Here is an 18,148-nt window from a genome sequence, read left to right as displayed (position 1 = left end):
TTTAAAATACTAACACAAACAATTCATGATTTACAAACAACGAAATCAAAATAGTCAATATTAATCAAATACACCTAATCAGTATCAGTTAAAATTATAGTATGATACAATTCAAAAATCATGCATGATCTAAGTACTAACTCACAATAACTATCATTAATAACAATTCAATTTTGTAAAACTGAAACGTAAATCAAGGTCAAAGATATTAAATATTTTTCCGCTGATTACCACCGATCACCACCAATGAACCACCGCCAGCCACCACCTTTATGATAAATGAAATAAAAATAATTAGCCACACCTGAACCGCGGCCTTGATCACTCACGGACTTACCTGTACTCACACGTGTGAATATTCCAGGTTGATATTCTGGACCGATCTACAATGAATTGACTCACCTGGAATGCTATAAAATCTGGAACGAATCCGTTTGTCATATGTCATATGTTTTCATGGTTTCCCTCGATTAAAACAATTTCATACACGACATCTTCGATGCTGTACACAATCTAGACGACACCCACTTCAATTTCGACTACGACGACGGCTTCTCCGACAACTTACTCACCGGAAAATGCGAGGCTCGTGACGTGGGGATGAGCTGTTTATGCACTAGAAGTAAAGAGGAGATCCGATACTTTAATATTTAGTATTTAAATACTAAATATTAACAATATTGATGATATGTTACTTCATATATAGGGCATATGCTCGCGCTACACACGCCTTCTTTAATATTTGGAGAATCAACTCTTTATTTTTTTATTATTTAAAAAAAATCATTACTTTAGAGCTTCTATATTACTCGTAAACACATTTTCAAAAACTATTTTTAAAAAAATAAAAAATAATATCTATTTACATTAAATAATAAGACCTTGGACTTTTAGTGCAAAATACATGTAAAACATATTAGGACGAAAAAATTTGAAGAAAAATCATTAAAAGGGTTATATTTGGTGACTGTAACAAAAATGAAACCCGGTACTGTAGGAGTAATTATGAAGATTTGCTTAGACACGCTATCACATCACTTTAATAAACAAATGGATTTTTACTCTTAACATAATATAAATTAATCTTAGGAAAAAATTTGGTGTGCTTAATACATTCACAGCTATTAATCTATCCTCAATCTTTAATTTTACAATATATCCCATACACACTTACACTTCTACTTTTTCAATTTCACTGTCCTACCAACAAACTCAATTAGTACTTGTATACTATCTTTACAAATGATAATATTTTTATTTCATCATCTTCTCCTAGCAATCAATTGAAAAATGAATTCAAAAAAGAGTATACAATTAAACACCACAAACATCATTAGGAACATTGTTTGATAATTTATATTTGCACTATGAACAACTGTTGTGTTTATGATACAACTTGATTAGCGTTGTATTAACTGATGAAAGTTCAAGCTAAATGTACACATTTTGTGTGACTTATCTGGTGAAAAAGATGTGGTCATCGTACTCATCTGGTGTCGTGGTACTGAAAAGGATATGAATTTTCTGGAACATGGACATGATGGTCATCAACGAATCATCAGAAAGCAGGGTTGATTCCATGCCTTCAAGTATCTAAAATCTATCCTATATTCAGGCCTATTAGCAAGTAGTTATTAGGAAACGACTGTAGCCTATCTGATTATGTTTGTAAGGCAAATAAGAGTACATGTATAGTAGACTCATATTAACTGGTTACTACAATGTTCTGATAATAAGTGCAAAATCAGATATTGTTTAAAGTTACATATGAAACAATACCATCCCTGCAATCTAGTAATACAGAAAATATGAAAATGGTGGTTCCAAAAATATAAATCATAGTGAATGTGATGTGTTAGAAAGAATATTAAAATATAAGATTGGTATTAATAATGTATTAGCTAAACTGATGATGACACAAAAAATTTAAAAACATTGAACATGTTGATTTTTTTTTATATAATCAAAATGGAGTGATATAATTATGCATCAATCGATATGGATGACACATACTAAACTGACAACTTTGAATAAAATCCAAGAGAGATTTAAATTACAAAACGGGAAACCAACTCCAACAAAACATAGTCTTGAAACCAAAGTTTACGAACAAACTTTATTGATAGGCATAAAAATAGAAAACATTCGGTAGAAGCTTTAGTTATTTTTTCTAATTGATAGAGATATATTACTTCTCCTGCAAAATTGAAATACGGCTAATCAGAAATCAGAGCATCAATCAACATATAAATGAATATGTAATTTTTTTAATTTTGACAATGTTTACCATTTTGATCTTCTTGCTAACTGACATTGTAGATCCTGGAGTTCTTCTAGAGTGAGTAAAATTTGTGGACTGCAAGAGTAATAAAAAACATAATCATATAAAACTTGATTTTACATTTACAATGGGAATAACATTAATATGATACTAAGAAAGATAGTTTAGACTTGCATCAGGTATATTAATGTCTGGAATCTGCGATGGGATTGAAATATCAGTTAAAAAAGTGCTTGCTATTGAACCTAAATAAAGCTCATTGGCATGAAACAGAATCCACATTTGTTGTGTTTATCATCACTAACAGTAATCACATCAATAATTTCTTTACCGGTAAGGGAAATGAGAACATCAGGAACCATTTTAGGATCCTGAAAAGGTAAATATGGTTACCAAAATGTTGTTTATACATATGCTTATCAGGTATGTGATAAACTATAGCAAACATTCACAACTGTAGAACCTGTAGAATCCTCGGCAAAAACTTTGACTCGGAACCTAAGATATGGTAATGCATAAATAACATCTTTATAAACTGGTGAAATATAAGACTTGGCTTGTGTAACGGAAGATAAATAATGTACATTATACTTCTTTCCAGTAACTGGAATGCTGTGAGGAACACATTTGTAACTACGATCAATCTTGGTAACTTCAGCTTGGCACTTGTTGCATGAATTGTACCACCAGAAAGAAAACCCTTCAATATTCGCAATCACAAATGTGAAGAACATGTTCTTCTGCTTAGTTTGAAACGGAGATGAGAACACAAAAATTAACATTATTTAACTGCATATGAACTAAATCAAATCTATAATAAACTAAACCTGAAGCAGATCTTCAGGGTTCAATATAAGTTGAGCAAGAGACATCATCTCAAATATTGGAACATCTCTAGTTTCGGGACTCTGACCATCATCAATCACAAAACCCTTATAACCATCATCTTCAAGCCTTATGTATAATACTGATTCGTAAATAAGTAAAACTCATAACATTAAGGCACTGCCGTATATAGATTTAAAATGCATACCTCTGTCTAAATTCAGTTCATAATCATCACTTAGGTTGAAATAAACTTTGAACGATGGCAATGTACTAATTTGGACATAATCTACAAAAACTTTTTACATTAAGTATTCATTGTTCACAAGATAAGAATATGAACAGTTAATATGTAAATTGAGGTTGTTATAAGTCGCAAAGTGTTATAATGTGCAAAAACATAGTGTTAGGAATATGTTGTGAACTTGATGATAAGTTAAATAAAACACCTTAGTAGATTTAACTTAGTGAATTTTGTAGCTCTCGACGGATGTTCTAATATAGTCCCGAAGGATGAACTTTATAGTCCCGACGGATGAACTTTATAGTCCCGACGGATTACAATTTGACATCCATCGAGAGTGTAGCTTATGTAACAAATAAGTATTGTAGCACATTTCTGCAAACAACATATTTTAGTCTAGTAGATTCTGTAGGATTCTCTAAGTCATGTTGACTACTAGATTGATATGCAGAATATGTTGGCTAATTGTTAATATGAGATGTTTTGTAATTATGTATAAGTGAAATGGAGTCAAGTGACAAATAGACTCCCGATGGATGATCTACAAGGCTCCCGACGGATGATCAACATATTCCCGACGGATGTTCAACATAATCTCGACGGATGATCATATTCAAAATAGCTGTTAATAGTGACAACACAGTCACATGTGTCGGGTGTTTGCAAAAGGAATGTGGCAGCCTGTTAAGCAGGATTTTGAGAACAAAGAAGCATTACCATTTCCATGCAAATGTGAAGATATTCAAAGATGCTGGATAGAGTAATGTTGCAGCATGATATTAGGCTAGATTTATTTTGTTTTATTACCTTGTCTTACTGTCATGTAACTTGGTGATATATAAACCAAGTGTAACAAGTAGAACAACTAACTAAGCAAGCACATTTTTCAGAGAGATTGATAAAGCTGTACTTGTTAAGAATTTCTCTGTAGTTTATTTGTTCACTTGTAACGCAGCTGTGTGCTATTCAAAGCATCACAGAGTTCTCAATCTGATATATATATATATATATATATATATCTGGTGGATACTTTCAAATCCATCAGAAAGTTTTAAAGCTTGTGTTTTATTACTTAGTGTTTTGATTTCTATTATTCTTTCATTCCGCATTACAACAAATCAAACACTGTTATATATATTAAGTTAGAACATTTTTAAAATCTCAAAAGTAGCCAGAATTACATTCAACCCCCCTTCTATAATTCTTGTTATATTGTTAGGGATTAACAATTGGTATCAGAGCAAGCTCTTGAAGTACAAAGAGTGTAAAGATCACAACAATCAACAAGATGAACAAAAAGGATGTTGGAGTTAAAATTTTATTTCTGGATAAAGACAACTATCACCACTGGAAGGTGAAGATGCACCTACATCTTCTTTCTCAAGATGAAGCGTATGTGGATTGCATTGAAAGAGGTCCTCATGTCCCTATGAGAGCTGCTACAGGGAATGAACCATCAGTTTCAAAACCTAGGCATGAATGGTCTGATCCAGACATTGAACAAGTCAGGAAAGATAAGAAGGCCATGAACATACTGTTTAATGGTGTTGATGGTGATATATTTGATAACTTCAGTAACTGTAAAATAGCCAAAGAGGTTTGGGACACAATACAGATTATTTGTGATGGGACTGAGTAAGTAAGGGAGAACAAGATGTAACTCTTGATTTAGGAATATGAGCATTTTCACTGTGAAGAAAGTGAGTCACTCACTGATATTTTTAGTAGGTTTCAGAAACTACTGAATGCTCTAAAACTGCATGGAAGAGTCTATCAGACAAAAGACTCTAACCTCAAGTTCCTTAGATCTCTCCCAAAGGAGTGGAATCCAATGACAGTCTCATTGAGAAATTCACAAGATTACAAGGAGTTCACCTTGGAGAGACTGTATGGCATCCTGAAAACATATAAGCTTGAAATAGATCAAGATAAAAGAATGGAGAAAGGAAGGAAGAAGGGAGGATCCATTGTATTTGTTGCTGAGTTGGAAAAGGAGAAAGAGATGAAGGTGGAAGCTGTTGAGTCTACATCAAAGGTCTGTGAAAGCAATGGTAAAGGGCTGGTAGCTGAAAATGAAGAACAGTTGAGCCAAGATGACATGGATGATATTGATGAGCATTTAGCATTCTTATCCAGGAGATTTTCCAAGCGCAAATTCAAGAAGAATTTTGGAGCAGCCAAGCCAAACAGAAACATGGTTGATAAGTCAAAATTCAAGTGTTTCAAATATGGCTTGGCAGGCCATTTTGCTAGCGAGTGTAGACGATTCCATCAAAAAGAAGTTTGAGCCTGTTGATTATAAGCAGAAATACTTTGAGTTGCTCAAGCAGAAGGAATGAGCTTTCATAACTCAGGAGAATGACTGGTCTGCAGATGAATTGGATGAAGATGAAGAAATCAATTATGTCAATCTAGCCCTAATGGCCAAGTCAGATGAAACAGAAACAAGTTCATCAAACAATCAGGTAATCACAACCAACCTAGCTCATTTATCTAAAGCTGAGTGTAATGATGCAATAAATGACATGTCTACTGAATTATATCACCTACGTGTTACACTCAAGTCTCTCACTAAAGAAAACAATAAAATCAAAGAGAATAATGTGTTTTTAAGTGAAAGAAACAATGTGCTAGAGTCTCAATTTGTTGAATTTGAAAAATTAAGAATTGAGTGTAAAATTGCTAAGGATGAATTAACCGAGTCCTTGAAGAAAGAAGAGATTTTAAGGAAGCAGCTTGAGCAAGAACAAGAAGTAATTAAAGCATGGAAATCATCTAGAGATGTTCATGCTCAATTTACTAAAGTTCAAGATATAGAATCCTTTTGTGATGCAGCCTGAAAAAAGAGCAAAGAGAAGCTTGATTCCAATCTGGTTGAACTCTTTACAGATGTGGACTCGACGGATGATGAAAATCATCTGTCGGATAATCAAAAGGATTATCCGTCGAGAGATAAGGAGTCACATTTGTCGGCTGTGAGTAAACCAGTTAGAAAAGCTAAGTTAGTTAAATTGAATGAGAAATATGGATCAGTTTCTAAAAACTTTGTTCCAGGAGAATCAAGTCAAGTTAGAAAAGATAAGAAAGCTAATATTGGTCATATGTCTATCAAACAATTGAATGATAGACTGGAAAAGATTGAGGTTAAAACAGAAGCTAAAAGGAAAAACAATAGAAATGGGAAGGTAGGGATTAACAAACATAACAACTACGCACCTGATAAATATGCACCAAGAGAAATCTGTGTTAAGTGTGGTAGTGTTAATCATTTGTCTGTTAATTGCAAGCTTGCTATGCCTACTCCCATGTCTACACCTTCCTCTTTTTCCAACATGACTGCCATGTCAGCAACGCCTATGAATGCTATGCCTGCTCAGAATATGAATGCACAATTTTTTAATATGCCATTTGCACCTAATCCTTATTATGCTGCATTTAGTATGCCTCAAATACCATTTAGCATAACTTAATGGAATAACATGTTTGCAAATAACGTGCCTTTTCATGTAAACCAAAATGTGCATGATAATTCTGTTTCAATGACTGGTTTCAAAGGTCCAACTCAAATGACTAAGGATGAATCTGAGATCCCTAAATCAAATGAGGTCAAACCTAAGAAACCAAAGAAAAAGGCTAACAAGGCAGGACCCAAGGAAATTTGGGTACCAAAATCAACTTGATTTGGTTTTGATGCGTGTAGGGAAATAGAAAGAATCTTTGGTATCTAGACAGTGGTTGCTCAAGGCACATGACTGGAGATTCTATCCTGCTCACTGAGTTTAAGGAAAGAGTTGGCCCAAGTATCACTTTTGGGGATGACAACAAGGGTTATACTGTGGTATATGGCTTGATTTCAAAAGATAATGTCATCATTGAAGAGGTTTCCCTGGTGGATGGACTCAAACATAATTTGTTGAGTATCAGCCAGCTTTGTGATAAAGGCAACTCAGTCTCTTTCAATTCTGAAGCCTGTGTTGTGACCAACAAAAAGAGCAACAAAGTGGTTCTCACTGGAGTGAGAAAAGGAAATGTGTACCTAGCTGATTTCAACTCATCAAATGCAGAGTCAGTAACTTGTTTTCTCAGTAAAGCAAGTCAAGATGAAAGTTGGCTAAGGCACAAGAAGCTGTCCCATCTAAACTTCAAAACCATGAATGAGCTAGTCAAGAAAGAATTGGTCAGAGGTATTCCTCAAGTGGAGTTTACTAAGGATGGATTGTGTGATGCCTGCCAGAAAGGAAAGCAGATTAAAACATCATTTAGAAAGAAGCTTGATTCAATAATTGAAGAACCTTTGCAACTGTTATACATGGATTTATTTGGACCAGTCAATGTGTTGTCCATCTCAAGGAAAATATATTTCCTAGTAATTGTAGATGATTTCTCAAAGTTCTCTTGGACATATTTTCTAAAATCCAAAGATGAAGCTAGTGAAATTATCATCAATCACATAAGGCAAGTCAACAATCATCCTGACTTCAAAGTAAGAAGAATCGGGAGTGACAATGGAACTGAGTTCATGAATTCTGTGATGAGATCATTTTATGAAGAGAATGGGATTATGCATGAGTTTTTTGTAGCTAGAACTCCACAACAAAATGAAGTGGTGGAAAGGAAAAATAGATCTCTCATTGAAGCTACAAGAACAATTCTAGAAGAATCAAAGTTACCAACATATTTCAGTGCTGAAGTTGTGAATACTGCATGCTACACTCAGAATATTTCTTTGGTTGATCAAGCAAAATGCATGACACCCTACCAATTGTTCAAGAATAGAAAGCCAACAATGAACTTTCTACATGTCTTTGGCTGCAAATGCTATATCTTAAGGAATCAAACTAATCAACATGGAAAGTTTGATGCCAAAGCAGATGAAGGAATTTTTGTTGGATATATTGTGGGAAAAGCATATAGAGTCTACAATTTAAGAACCAACATACTTATAGAATCTGTACATGTTGTGTTTGATGATAAAAAGATTGAAGGACTGCAAGATGGAGATTTACATGAAAGCCTCAAATTCGATAATGTTGAGATGGTTAGTGATGACAGTGTTGATGAAAGTGATCAAGAAATAGTGGCTAAGGACAATACAGAAAAATCTACAACTAATGAAGCACATAACTCAACATCCGTCGAGTTACATAATGTTTCATCCGTCGGTAGACAATCAGCTTCATCTGTCGAGATACAAAGTGCATCATCCGTCGGAACAATGCGAGAAGATGAGAGTCAAAACAGATCACTTACAGAAAGAACCTCATCTTTAAGTCAAAGATCCATAAACTCAGGGGGAGTTTCTTATAATCAAAACTCAATCACACATCAAGACAACAATGAGGCCTCTTCATCTAGAGCTAATCTACCACAATAGAGAAAACGGATAAGAGATCACATTTTTGAGCTCATTTTTAGTGATGCATCTTCTAGAGTTCAAACAAGGAAAACAACTCAAGAGGAATGTCTGTATAGCAGCTTTCTTTCTAAAGAAGAACCAAAGAAGGTAGAAGAAGCTCTCTGTTTGATCCTGATTGGGTTTTAGCTATGCAGGAAGAGCTAAACCAATTTGAAAGGAACAAGTTATGGAAGATAGTACCCAAGTCAAAAGAAAAGAATCCAATTGACACCAAGTGGGTATTCAGAAATAAGATGGATGAAAATGTCATAGTTGTCAGGAACAAAGCTAGATTGGTTGCTAAGGGCTACAGCCAACAAGAAGGAATAGATTTGATGAAACTTTTGCTCCTGTTGTAAGACTTGAAGCCATCATAATTTTCTTAGCCTATGCAGCCCATGCCAATTTCAAAGTCTATCAAATGGATGTCAAAAGTGCCTTTCTGAATGGAGATTTGGAGGAGGAAGTCTATGTCAGTCAGCCTCCTGGTTTCGAAGATCCAAATTTTCCAGAATATGTTTACTATCTTTTGAAAGCACTTTATGGATTGAAGCAGGCACCTAGAGCCTGGTATGATACTCTGTAAAAGTTTCTCTTATAAAATCACTTCACAAGAGGTACTGTTGATAAAATTTTATTCTTTAGAAATGTTAATGGCTCCAGTATACTTGTTCAACTCTATGTAGATGATATTATATTTGGCTCTACAGATGAAAAACTTTGCAAAAAGTTTTCCAAATTGATTCAAAGTAAGTATGAAATTAGCATGATGGGAGAACTAACTTACTTTCTTGGTTTACAAGTTAAGCAAGTCAGTGATGAAATATTCACTAGTCAAACTAAATATATTTATGATGTTTTAAAGAAGTTTGATCTAATGGATTGCACATTTACAAAAGCCCTCATGGCCTGCAACTAAACTTGAATTAAACACTACTAAAAAGTTTGTGGATATTTCAAGCTATAGAGGCATGGTTGGCTCACTTTTGTACTTAACAGCTAGTAGGCCAGATATAATGTTTTCTACTTGTCTTTGTGCTAGATTTCAGGCTGATGCTAGAGAATCTCACTTAGAAGCTATTAAGAGAATTTTCAGATATCTCAAGAGAACACCAAAACTTGGCATTTGGTACCCTAGAGATTCTGGTTTTAATCCAACTGGTTATTCGGATGCAGATTATGCAGGTTGTTAAATTGATAGAAAAAGTACAACCAGAACCTGTCAATTTCTAGGAAACAAGCTAGTATCCTGGTTTAGTAAAAAGCAAAATTCAGTTTCTACTTCTACAGCTGAAACTGAATACATTGCTGCTGGTAGTTGCTGTGCAAAGATCTTATGGATGAAAAACCAACTGTTGGACTATGCTCTGCAAGTGGACAGAATTCCCATTTTCTGTGATAACACAAGTGCAATTGCCATCAATGAAAATCCAGTACAACACTCAAGAACAAAACACATAGACATCACGTACCACTTCATTAGGGAACATGTGATGAATGGTACTGTGGAACTTCATTTTGTTCCAAGTGAGAAGCAGCTTGCAGATATCTTTACCAAGCCACTTGATGAATCCACCTTTTCTAGGTTGGTAAGTGAGTAAGGTATGCTTAATTATTCTTAAATTATTTTATGATAATTTTGCAAGTTGTAATGCAGCCAGAAATTTAATTGATTTTTATATTTTAGATGAAATTTTGGCTAAGTCAAAATTTACATCTCGACGGATGTTCATTATCCATCGAGTTTGATCATCCGTCGAAATAGAATAGCTTAATAAAAATTAATTACTTTTCTGGATTATTTTATACCCGACGGATAATTGCTTTATTCTCATCCGTCGAATTGTCTACATCTTAGCCGTTAATAGTACTGAACATTATCCATCGGATATACTTGCATTCTGTAAGTATATCCAGACGGATAATTGACAGAATTTAGACAGTTTATTTTATTTTAAACGGTTATTTTGGGAAATTTTGATTAGGTCTTTATTTTTAACTTTAATTTTTATTCTTTTTTAATTTGAGAATACATAAAAGCCTTACTTCAGTTTATTTTTAACTTTTATCATTCTCTATTGCAACTAACTGCTATCTTCTTCCTCAAAGCAAAATTCACTCTCTCTCTCTCTCTCACTGCAAATTTCCTCACTTTAACAATGGCACCAGTAGTCAAAATCATGTCACAGTCAGGGTTCATCTATTAGAAGAACCACTTTGCTGCTCTTGTGAACAAAAAAATTCCTGCATCTGAAGATTTTCACAAAATGATGGAATTTGTGAAGGGATGCAAACTCAGTCATGCTATGTTGGCATCACTCACAATCTATTGTGAAGTTGTGGAGGAGATATGGACAACTGCTGTGTACCAGTCTATTGACAAAACCATAATTTTTACTCTCAAAGGTAAGCAATTCTGCATTAACAGTGATGTAATTCAAGCATGCTTTAAGATTCCTGAGAACACTACTACTGAACCACACACATATGCTAATTTAGTTACCATGCTTAATTCTATTGGCTACGCCCTTCCTACCACTAATTTAAGTGAGATTAGAAGGCTAGGTCTTAGAAAAAAGTGGAGTTTTTTGTGTGATGTAGTTACCAAAGTGTTTTCTGGTAAGATAAGTAACTTTGATTCTGTCAACACTATCATGCTTAACATGCTTTATATGCTAGTTACTGAAGTACCATAATTTTAGTGACATGATCATGGTTGATTTAGGTTACAAGTTAGGGGAAATTAAAAAGAGAACTAAAAATATCTATTATGCTAGATTCTTTATAATTCTTGCTAACCATCTTATTGAGGATATTGTTATTGAGAACCCAACCAACAAACTGGATTGTTGGGTTCAAGAAAGGAGAGTGCTTGCATATCTTAACAGAGCAAGTCATCACAATGAGGTTCCCCTTTTCTATTTTCCAATCATGGAGGGCCCTCAGGTAAGTGAGGTAAGCACCACCGTCTCTACTATTCCAACCTCCCAAATTTCTTTGTCTTTGAGTGTGGCTATGGCATCTGTGTCAATGACCAAACAGATGCCTACCCAAGCCACCAAAATAAAAATTTCAAAATTTAAATCAAAGAAAACACCCTCTGGTTTCTCTCAAAAGAAACCAGTTGCAAAATCAACCAAAAGTAAAGAGAGGAGTGTGAAGGGGGGTAAGGTAGGTGAGGGACAGGGTGAAAATCAAAGAAGCCCCAAGAATAAGGATGGAGAGGTAAGTGTAACTAAGCCTAGCCACACCACAGTTTCCCAACAAACTGTAGCGATTAATAAGGAAATCAGCTCACTTCTAGTTTTATCCTCCCAAAAGGATGTTACTATTGAAACAAGCTCCCAACCAGGAGCACGGGTCAAGAGGGTAAGGGACACAAGCTCACCCCAAACTTATACCAGAATGAAGAGATCCAAAACCATTGGAGATGCACAGGGAACACATACACTGCAAACTAAAGCTAAAGACTCAGTCACTGCACCATCTTAAACTCAGATTGATGTGGCTCCAATAAATGTGAAAACACAACCAAAATATTTAATCATAGAAGCACCACAAACACCAAACTCTCCCACAAATTCTCTGGATGTGGATATGATCAACACATCAATTCTCGATTCCCCTTCTTTAACTCTGTTGGGGAAGCCAAAGTCTAGTGCAAGTGAGCATCATCTTTTGGATGATTTGTTGGCTCACTTGCCAATTCTTTCAGGAACTGTTGAGACATCTGTGCCCAAATTTTCATCAATCTGCACAGAGTCTACAATAGTCTCCACTCCAAACTCATTCATTTCTTCTATTCCGGTGGATATTGTTCATCCGTCGGTTAGTGATTGTATCCCGACAGATGTGCCTAACAACAGTCATCCGTCGGCTATCCTAACTACCATCCCGATGAATGTTCCTCATCCGTCGGTACTCACTACACACACTGAAATTTCAATAATTGTTACAAGTGTAGATGAGTTAGTAGTTGTACAATCACTCTTAGGACTGAGGGAAGGGAGTGAATTGAGTGAGAGGCTGAGTTGCCCTCAGGCAAAAGGAGAGGAAATGAGTGAACAAATACAGGCTATTTCTTCCAGCCTGACAAAAGAGAGTGAGAGGAGTTCCACCTTAGTAGGTGAAAGTGAGGGTATGAGGGTGGTGAGCCAAGGGGAGTCCTTGATGCAAGAACAGAAAGAAAATGAGAGAAAAGTAGGTACAACTGAATGGGAAGAGCCCATTGTAAGTGAGTTAATAGATGTCTATGAAGCTGACAAGAGACAGCTAATTCAGCAAGAATATCAAGCTATTTTAGACTCTTGAAGCTGAGGCATTTACTCAACTTGTGGCAACATATCATGTTCTAACTGAACAAAACAATGTGGCTATAGAAAAGATGCTTAACTTGGTGCATACAACTGCTTTAATATAAAGAGCAAAGGATGCCATCACAACCATGCCACCTAAAGCTGGTGATGATGTTGACTATGGAACTGGTGAGTCTGAAGAGTTCTTTGGAGATGAAGATGGTGATGAAGAGGAGTTCATGGACATAGGGGGAGAAGCAAGCCCTACCTCTAGATCAAACATTCCACATTGGGTGTTTTCTAAAGAGTGTGATGAGCAACATTTCAAGACAACTCTTTTTCACATCATTCAATAGACACACACTGCTCTTCAAGCCACTACTCATGCTAGAACCAAGAAGCTTCTACAAGCACACCTCAACTCTCTACAACTACATCAAATACAAGCTCTTAAACACAATCAAGTGTCATTTCAATCAAAATAGAGATTGAACAAGTTAAGAAGGATGTCTCTGAAAGATTGGATGCTAAATTTCCAGATACAACAGTGCTTGACATCAACAAAAAGTTGATGAGGAATTCTAATCTTGCAACTAAAGTGGATTCCTTGGACACAAAACTGAAAGCAGTAGAAGCCTCTCTCATAGCTATTCATCTACATCAAGCATAACAAACCTAGTTGCTTCAAAAGCTGGTGGTTGTACAAACTTCTACCTCCACTCTACTTGATGATAAAAAAAGGGGAAAAAGATTCAGTCATCCCAGTTAGTCAAGGAGGGCAAACCAGTGAGGGGGAGCATGTGTTAAATGTTCAAATCATCCAAGTAATAGTTCCATAAATTACATTACCAAAGCCACCAATATTGGACAACATTGATCTGATCCAAATATCAGCTGCTAAGCTTGATTCAAAGACAAATCTCAAAATGCTTGATGTTACAGCTGTTGAGAAGGAATTTGATGATAAGTGGAAGAAAATAGATGAAGAAATTCAGAAGAAATTTGGTCAGATACAGAAACCAGACAAGACCTTTCATCACCACTCACAAGTCAAACAAATCTCTGTGAATGAAATGAGTCTAGGTAGATTGGAAAAGGGCCAACATTCATGCATCAAGTCTCCAAAGGCCAATATGGTTTTGAAGCCTAAAAGGAACTATCCAAAGTTCTCAGACAAAAATCCTGTGGATCTTATGTTTGAGACACCACGGCCAGATGAAAAGAAGGTGTTGGCAAGGTCAATTGCATTCTTCAAAGATCCAACAGATTCAGTGCTGAAAAGAAGAATTGCCAAGATCTACAAGAATGGTAAGAAAATCTATGTGGTGGCTGGACACCCTCAGTTTGTAGAAGCCAAGAAGGAAGAAAAGGAAAGAATTAAGCAAGAAAAGAAGCAGGCTGCCTTAGATGCTAAAAAGCTCAAATAAAAGAAGAAGCAAGCTGCTATCTTGGCCAAACTTCAAGCTGTGAAAACTACAACTGAGATTTCTGAGAAACCACATGTGATTACTGAAGCTCAAGATCAGAAAATGCAAAATGAACCTCAACAAAAAAGAAAATTTAGATACAAGCTTCATTCCAAAAGAAAATTGGACTTCAGTGATGAGGAAATGGAAGATTACATTCCCAAACAGTCCACAACTTTAACTCAAACATCCAAGCCCTCGGTGGTACATGAGGAATTCAAGGTGGATCCAACAAAGAATTTTCGAGGTGAGCCTATAATTCCCAAGGATGAGCCAATAGACTGGGAAAGTTTGCCTATTTCTGAACTCAATTTACCTATCTTCAACAAGCCAAAGAAAACAAAGATAAGAGCAACCAAGAAGGTCAAGCCTGTGACTCTCAGAACCAAAGCCTTAACCAAAACTCAACCAACTGTCAACAATGGAGATTTACTCTACATCTGTGACATCAAGGAATTTTTTGATATAAATCTCTACTTGGATGAATTGGAAGAGGTAAGAGGAATTGATGCTCACAGACATCTTTCTGAAAGACTAGTGTTTAAGTATAAAGGAGGGAAAGAGATCACATGGCCTCTTCACAGGATTCTTCAAGAAAGCCAATCTGTACTGATAAAGGTCTTCTCATCCTTCAAGAAAAACTTAGGTTTTAATGTAACTGCAAGGAAATTGGTCCTAAAGAAGATAGAAGATCTAAGGAGTAATAAAGCCAAAGATGCACTACTAAAAACTCTATCAATTCCCTTCACAGAAAATAGAGTGCATTTGAGGCCTTATTGGCTGATGGAATTTATGGATGATAAGGGTGTTAGAAGATTCTTCAGACTGGATGACCAATTGAGTATCTCTAGCAATGAGACTCTATTGGAAATACAAGAAAAGCTGGATCTGTCAGATGTTGAAGAACTTAAATTCCACAGGCAGCTCCAAAATCAAATTGAGGAAAATAACAGGAAGCTTGGGAAGAAATCCAGACAATCAAGGAAATAGAAATCATATGCTCAGGCTAGAGGAGCACCTTGATAATGAATGTGAGAACTTTTTGTACACTTTTACTTTGTTCAATTTTCAATAAATTTATAGCACTTATCATTTTTATCTACTATATTTTAATCAGTACATTTAGGGTGTTTTGTTATCATCAAGTTTTTCTTAATTTATGGCTACAATTCCAGTAGACATAAATTGGGGGAGATTGTTAGGAATATGTTATGAAATTGATGATAACTTAAATAAAACACCTTAGTAGATTTAACTTAGTGAATTTTGTAGCTATCGACGGATGTTTTAATATAGTCCCGACGTATGAACTTTATAGTCCCGACGGATGACAATTTAACATCCATCGAGAGTGTATCTTATGTAACAAATAAGTACTATAGCACATTTCTGCAAACAACATGTTTTAGTCTAGTAGATTTTATAGGATTCTCTAAGTCATGTTGACTACTAGATTGATATGCAGAATAGGTTGGCTAATTCTAAATATGAGAGGTCTTGTAATTCTGTATAAGTGAAATAGTTATAAGTGACAGATAGACTCCCGATGGATGATCTACAAGGCTCCCGACGGATGATCTACATATTCCCGACGGATGTTCAACATATTCCTGACGGATGTTCAACATAATCCTGATGGATGATCATATTCAAAATAGCTGTTGATAGTGACAACATAGTCATATGCGTCGGGTGTTTGCAAAAGGAATGTGGCAGACTGTTAAGCAAGATTTTGAGAACAAAGAAGCATTACCATTTCCATGCAAATATGAAGATATTCAAAGATGTTGGATAGAGTAATGTAGTATCGCGCGACCGCGCCAGGAGTGCAGAGATTCAGCGCACCCGCACTCGTGAAGCGCGCGGCCGCGTTGAATTCAAAGAATCCTGTTTCTACTCTGATTTTAATCCAGAAGACTTCTAATCTGCATGGGCTTCTATATAAACATAACTTAAGGTCATTTTTCATAAGAAGACGTACCAGAACTTAAGGAGAAGGTGTAAGAAGACCGTAGAGCACAATTCAACCAAGGCGAAGATGATCTAGTTCATTCTTGTGATTTTTTGTTTTAAGTTATAACTTTGGATGCTAGTTTTCTTATTCGTGAACCTATACTCTTATTTTGTACTTAGTTTATTATTTATTCAGTATAAAGACTACATTTATTATATCAAGTTTTCATCAGAACCCACGTTGATGATGAGTCCAATTATGGGCTAATCATTATCGTGGGGTTCTAATAGATTTATTTATGGATTTTTTTAGTTAATTCATTTCAATGCCTTAGTGCGTGGTGATTTTATGATAACCTAATATTGGTTGTGCTTATTCGTCTTATGAGCGTCGCGAACTTATAAGATAGCGTGTTAATCTTTAATGAAGCGAAAGTGAATTTAAGGGTTTAGAACTTGCCATGCTAGCATAGGTTCATGTATTAGTTATGCATGATTTATAGGTAATTTTAACCATCTTACTTGCCCTATGTAATCACGATAGATAACTTGTGCATTAAAGCATTATATTCTCAAATTCTATAGACATATATGATCTCAATATAATTGGTGTCTATTCAGCTTCTATCTCTTTTGTGGATGTCCGGTATTATGGAATTCGTACAACGACAATTAGCGTTTACTAGTTTCGTGTTATCTGATTAGTGTCATCACTATTGCATGCTAAGGTTAAGAAGGAAAAGGCTATTGAATGAAGTATTTAATGAAGTTAGAATCCTATGTTTGTGTCATATAGTATTCAACTCTCTTTATTCTCTCAATTAATGTTCTTTAGTATAATCTCTTAGTTAGGCGTAGTTAAAATAACCTTAATTTATTATTCGGCTTAGCATTGGATAATAACCATACCATTGTTGCATAAGTACATTGATTAAAATTAACTTAAACCAGTCCCTGTGGGAACGAACTAGAAATAATTCTATATTACTTGCGACCACGTATACTTGCGTGAATTTAGCCCGTGTTTAGCCCTAACAAGTTTTTGGCACCGTTGTCGGGGACTTCAGTGTTAATTTTTTAGTTTATGTGTTTGTCATCATTGGTCGTTAAATTTCAGTGACTCGGACATTGTTACTTACTAAATTCCTTTTCGGGTTTCAGGAACTCCAGTGAGCGTGTATGCATACGCGTTCTCGGTCTCGTAAGAGAACACTGGATCAAGCTGAGGAATAAGTTGTAGTAGAGGAGAAGGTTGAAAAAGATATCCTAGTTGAGAAGGAAGAAGAGGTTCTTATTACAATGGGATAACCAGAAGCGAATCTGAAGGCTTTGATGGAATACTCTCAACCGAAGATTAATGATATTCGGTCTAGCATTGTTCGACCAACCATCTCTGCTAACACCTTTGAGATCAAGTCGAGCACGATTCAGATGATACAGAACTTAGTTCAGTTTGGGGGTTCTTCGATAGAAGACCCCAACATGCACATCAGAGATTTCATCGAGATCTGCGACAATTTCAAGTTCAATGGAGTTTTTGAAGATGCTATTAAGTTGAGACTTTTCCCAATCTCTTTACGGGATAAAGCAAAGTGTTGGTTACATTCTTTACCACCAGGGTCTATCACCAAATGGGAGGATCTTGCTCAAAAGTTCCTAACTAAATTCTTTCCTATGGCAAAGTCTGTT

Source organism: Apium graveolens, unplaced genomic scaffold, assembly GCF_009905375.1.
Source record: "Apium graveolens cultivar Ventura unplaced genomic scaffold, ASM990537v1 ctg1603, whole genome shotgun sequence".
Lineage (NCBI taxonomy): Eukaryota > Viridiplantae > Streptophyta > Magnoliopsida > Apiales > Apiaceae > Apium > Apium graveolens.
This window is presented reverse-complemented; position numbering follows the sequence as displayed.